The following is a 6,673-nucleotide window of genomic DNA, read 5'->3' on the forward strand; positions in this document are numbered from 1 at the left end:
TTCTCACATTTTTACCATTTCTTCCCTTTCCATTTTATGTTTTCTTCTTCCTTTAATTGTTCTTGGTTTTCTATGGTTTATGTGCTTTCCATTTCCTTTTTGTTTTGAATCAATCCATCATCTTCTTCTCTTGAGCTTTGTGAAAGAAACCTTCACATCTAGATAGCTTGCTATCTTAATGTCCAGTGGGGATTTCGCTTAGCTTTCTTAATCAACTCACACCATATTCAATAATATTAAAAAGGAACAAGATAATCCTTCATCAACTTTTGGCAAGGGCGGGTCAATATTGGTCAAACAGGCTATTTTACACTATATTTGGTAGGTGGTTCATCTACAGGAACCCTAAATGGCCTAAAAAGGAAAGAGTCGTCTTGCAACAATTTATCACCAGCCAGATAGTTTCTCCAAATTTCCAGAACCACAAGCTTTAAACGGAATAAAATAATTCATGCATAATCATACCATATTTAGCATGCCAATCATACTTAAAATAAAATTAACGCGTAAAACTACTATATTTAGCATGCCAATCAGACTTAAACATAGAATTAATGTGTAAAGCTCCCCTAACCTGGTTTCCTTAGCTTATTTCGGACTTGTTGTGAGTTACCTCTTGATCACCAATGATCTTCCTTTGACTCTATCTCTATGCAGCTCCTTACTTCCCTCAATGCTCACCTTACTCTCTCAATTTTCGTATTCCTATGGCTATGCAACAATAACAGTCCTTAAACCACTTTTTCTTTCTCTTAATTGGTCACTAATTGTGATCTTAATGAGAGGTAAATGATATAAAATGAAAGTACCATTAAACTTGAGTTTAATTGTCATTCATTGGCCATTCTATGATGGTTTTCCAGCCCCTTGGCTGCTAGGGTTTCCTTGCCCTTTCACCTTCATGCCAAAACTAAAATTGACAAAAAGAAAGCCTAATTTGATTCACTAAGACTCGAATCCATAACCATGCCAATGTCATATCAATGTACAACCATTTAATCAATTCTTTCCCTTTCCGACTAAGGTTGTACGCATCAGTTCTTTCCTTATTGAATGAGATTGTTCGTCTATGCCTTTGTTAAAGATCAGCTCTTTCCATTCTGAGATTTGTTCGTCTGTACTATTGTCAAAGATCAGCTCTTTCCTTTTTGGGGTTTGGCCGTTTGTACTTCTCAAATATCAACTCCTTCCTTTTTGGGGTTTGCCCGTCTGTACTTTGCCAAATATCAACTCCTTCCTTTTTGGCTGAAATTGTGCGCTGCTCCTCTGTACCTCTACGTCATAATCCCATATTCTATCTGTCACATCATTGGGCTGGGATGTACACGACCAAAAGGGGTCGGGATATATCCGGCCATCACACTTATTGGGCCCTCTGTGTTGTGTTGGAGAAAAGGTGAAAAACAGGTACCCGAGTGACTGGGCCACAACGAATGTGCCTAATACTTGGGCCAGGGTGATCCCGACCATTTATGTCTTATTGGGCCAGGATGTACCCGGCCATACACCAACACCAGCCCCCCAGTCTCGTAGTGAATGAAGTGAAACAAGAGGTTGAAATGTGTAAAATCGAGTGTGAAGGAAAGAAAGAGTGTGGTTGGTCGAGATGTACCTAGCCATTCCTGGACGGGATGTACCCGGCCATTCCTGGCTGGGATGTGGTTGTGACGCTGCCAACATGTGTCTTGGCCGAGATGTAGCTATTGTTGGTCGAGATGTGGCTGGCCTCCTGTCCTACTAGGTTAGTAAGTCCGCCTTTGTGTGTTATTATGTGTCATCTTTGTCGTATTTATTTTATCAATATGGGGGGATCATCTAGGGCGATGAAGCTTCCTTTCCCATTGATATAGATATGAGGGGATCATCTAGGGCGATGAAGCTTCCTTTATCATTGATACAGATATGGGGGGATCATCTGGTTTGATGAAGCTTCCTTTCCCATTGATATAGATATGGGGGGATAATCTGGTTTGATGAAGCTTCCTTTCCCATAGAGAAAATGCTAAAAAAGTATTTGATTAATGCATTTGATTTAAATGCATGTGTGCTTTAGCGATGGAAAATGTAAGCATAGAGTAATAATGAGGAAAAATTATGCTTTATTTATTGCTATGATGCCTCATTAAATCCTTCTTGACAAAAACCCTCCTTAGGGAAAAAATATCAAGGTAGGAAAGAGTACACCACTTATTACGCTATCAATCCACAAATCGTTTGAAAGAAGTCTGAAAATTAAAAATAAGCATTTAACAAACTAACTGTAATAAAACTTGAGATGTGAGGCGTTCTAGGTTGTTGGAATAGGAGCACTCGACATGTGTTCCAATCTGTATGCGCCCTTACCCACAACTTTCCTCGACACGGAATGGCCTTCTTCCCAGTTGGGTGAGAATTTCGCCTCGTGTTTCTGGGCAGCACTTGTCATTCGTTATACTAGATTTACCTGATGAAAAGACATAAGCTTGATTTTGGTTTTGTAGCGGCGCTGGGCTCTCAGCTTGGCGTATGGGTCTTTCTCTCAGGCTGTCTGCATAGCATTTGCGCACAGTTGGTTGATCTACATGTATAGTGATTATGACCCCCAAAGTTGACGAAAATTTCATAGCTAAGTGATATGTGGATACCACCGCACCAAGTATGTTCAACGAAGGTCTCCCTAGCAAAATATTATAAGAGGTATGAGTGTCAACAATAAGGTATCGAATCTTTACCGTTCGCGTCATGCCCTCTATCCCAAACTTGGTGAACAAATCAATGTAGCCTTTCTTCTTCTGGAATTCTTAGTTTTCTGAATGCGCCCAAGTATAGGATGTCCACCGAACTGCCTGGGTCTACCAAGGTTTTCCTTACTGCAAAGTCCTCAATTTCTACTGATATTACCACTGGGTCGTCATGCTGGGGGTCAATCGCTTGGAAATCATCGTCTCGAAACGTGATGGGTGGCATGTGCCGTCTGGGACATACGGATACGGCATTGACGCTTTGGATGGCTCGTACATACTTCTTTCTTGCGGACATAATGGCTCCATGTAACATCCCTAAGGAATATTACTTAAAATTAATTAATAAGAGAAATAAATTATATCAAAAGTTGTCTTGATAATAATCCCAACGCGGGAAAAATTAAATTTATGAAAACACGTGCCAAATCTCATAAACTTAAACAATAAAGTATTACAATTTCTCAAAATTCGTGTTTGTAAATGAAAGTATGATAAAGTACATAAGAGAAAACCCTAGCTCTACTCCCAAAGATAGCCCTTACTCCGTCGCCTGAACATTCTCAGCACCACCTGTATCAACATCTGCTCCCGTGTAACGAATCACACGATCATCGCCATACACACACAAAAAGGGTGAGCTGAGACAAATAACATAACAGATATATCATATATAAGAGAAATCATCCACGCATCTTAATTAATCTACTAGTTCTTGGCCAAGACCTTAAACCCAAGGCTTTATAGCCTGCAATCACACAACTGGTTAGCCTTGGACTCGGGAATATGATGCTTACACGAACCTGCCCGCTCGTGGTCCGGCATCTACGAACCTCCCCGCTCGTAGTCCTGCTCTACGGACCTGCCCGCTCGTAGTCCAACACATGTGATCCACCAGCCCCGTAACTCCCCGCACGTGGCATCTCTCATCGTGAGCACGGAACATACGAACCTACCTCGCTCGTATCCCCACGTGAGAGTAACTGGATATGAACCTCCCCGTTCATATCATCACATGTCAAACACCATCCATGAACCTACCCGCTCATGGCACAGCATCTCCCGATCCAAGCAAAACATCATTGTTAGTTAAAAACAACACACACAACTCGTAACCTAATGCACAGCCGCCTAACGCATCAGTCAGCACCGCCTGGCGAAATAGGCTCAGACCGCCTGGCGGTATCTGCCTACCGCCAGGCGCCAGCGCTCTTCCAGCGCCACTGTATTTCAAACACAGCCTGGCGGAGCACACCCCTGCCGCCAGGTGCCATGCGATGCAGAGATCCTCCATGCTGATCCTATCGCCTGGCGGCACCAGTAGGCCGCCAGGCACTACACCAAAAGTCTTGCACTGTTAGTTTTTTTGGCACCCTCTTTGGTCTATCTCATAACCTGATCACTACCAAAAGCCTCGCACTACCACCTTTATCAAGACTTTACACAAATTTCCCAGCCCAACCTTATGCAATTCTTTTATTCATAACTTCTAACCTAACTCCATGCAGTCTCAACAATTAATTCCCAAACTCTCCATCCAAGTATAATAGCTCAATCAAATTACCCAATTCATCCCCTTTTACGTACTCCAATCAAAGGTGGGAATCAATCACCAATCTCGACTATCTAAGGCTCATAATAGAGTAGTGGCTTACCTCTATTGATATTCAATGTCAATCAGCTTCAAGTCTCATGCTTACTATCTTGCTACCTCACCTTACACTGTCGCCCTCATTACTTGACTCATCAGCCACAACCAATTATAACTCTCCCTTTCAAGGTAATTCCACGCTTCCTACACCACATTCTTATATCAGATTATTCATTGTCACACCAACGTTTTCATTTTCTAATTGTCAGCAATGCATTTCAATTTCACTCTCTCATTTAGTACACTATATATATGGCACAATCCACTTCCTATCCTTCTAATTTTCTTTCACTCAAGCTACCTTTCTTCCCATCCACTTACTCATAATTTCCTTCGCCCCACTGCACCAAACTTTTCAATTCACCAGAGCTCTCTCTTCCTCTCTCGTAGTGACCCACAACACAACACGCAATTTGGGACTGCCACACGTCATCGCCTGGCGGTCAACACGGAGCCACCAAGCGGCATATCAGAACCGTGCCACACTGCGCCTGTTTCCGCTTACTCCCTGATTCCAATCCCACTCCTCTTCATTCTAGTAATCCATTAGTCAATCATATTACAGACGTAAATCAAAATTTGTGATACTAATCCCCTCTTGATCATGATACCAATTTAAGATTTCATCACCCACGAAACATGCATAGAATCTGGAAACCTACCCTCACGTAAATAAAACCTTTAGGGTTATAATCACAATCTGAACTATAATTACCCTCCACAAAGCACCCACGTATAATTAAATATTCTCAATCGGTTAATCATCCCAATGGAACCCCAACACACGCAAAAATCCAAAAAAACAACGCCAAACAGCCACAAACATCAAGAATCGCCTAGCGGAATGCCATCCACCGCCAAGCAACTCAAACTTAAAAACCCAGTACATTCAGCACTGATGTGCCGCCTGGCGGCACATGCATGCCTGCCAGGCGGTTTCTGGGCAGATTCCCAGAATTTCGCAGAAGTATCATGATTCAATAGAGAACAATCATACAATTCGATTAATATCATTACAGGGCATTATGCACGAATTAAAAACATAAAAAACAACTCCCCTTACTTGGATTTCCCGCTCTTCACTCGAATCCTTGATGATTTCACTAACCCGAACCTTCCTTGAGTCTTCTCTTGCACTCTCACACTATCTTCCGCTCTTCACTCTCAGTTTCCAGCCCTCTCTCTCTCTCTCACAGTTATATCTTTTAAGTGCTCCCTTCCCACTATAAATCAAAATTAGGTTTCATGTGCCTAATGACTAGACAACTACCCATTGGCATAAAACTTTCAACCATTTGAATGCCTGCTTCTGCAGTTAGGGTTCCTATGCCTCTCCAATGCCATGCAAAAATAATAGTAATCAAAAAATGAAACATCTATTTTGGTTCTTAGCAAGACTTGAACCCACCACCAATCAATTACCAAGTTAAGAGTGCAACCAATTCAACCAAATCATCTTTTGTGATAACTCCTACATCTTTAAAATTTTATCATCATGTCAAACCTCCGATATATAACTAAATAAAAATTCATAATTGAAATAACATAAAATAACACACATAGGACTCGAACCCAAGTCCTCTCACACAATCAAAGTACTCTTAACCACTTGAGCTAGCACTTTTTCACGTCATAACTCCACACATTAATTGCTTTAAATATTTCTATTACCCGCCATACTTAAATAATTATTTAAATAACTATTTAATTTTTCTCGGGTCTTACGCTCCACCTCCTGCAAAGCCTCCTGAAATATAATTGATTACCCCTCTTAGCGGTTTTTCTCTCATATCCCGCTCATAATCTTTCTTGGGTTCGATCCTTCTTCGGGTGCCTTCTCCTTCTCCCTCCCAGTATCCTGATGTTCCTCGTGGTTGCTCCTCATATCTCCCTTCTCACTCCTCTTTGGAAGAGAATCCCCTTTCCTCCCGTTTGACAAATCTTCTCAATTGTCCTACCTGTATAAGCTCTTCGATTTTATCCTTCAGGGTAAAACAATCCTCTGTCGTGTGCCCATAATTTTGATGATACTCACAATGCTTAGTGGTGTCCGCATTTGGGGGAGTCGGGACCCTTTGAGGGGTTGCTATTAGGTCGGCATTCAGGGCCTCGTCCAGAATTCTCGCTCTATTAGACATGAGGGGTGTGTACCTGTTGTACTTTGGTTGTCTAGAGTCCTTGAACCTACTGTTAGGTCGCGGCGCTAGCACCCTTTCCTTGTCGATGTATTTCTTTTCTTGAGTGTCCGATCTTGTTGTACTGCAAAACTCTTTTAATTCTTCCATCTGCATGAATTTGGTTG

This window comes from Vigna unguiculata, chromosome 2, assembly GCF_004118075.2.
Source record: "Vigna unguiculata cultivar IT97K-499-35 chromosome 2, ASM411807v1, whole genome shotgun sequence".
NCBI lineage: Eukaryota > Viridiplantae > Streptophyta > Magnoliopsida > Fabales > Fabaceae > Vigna > Vigna unguiculata.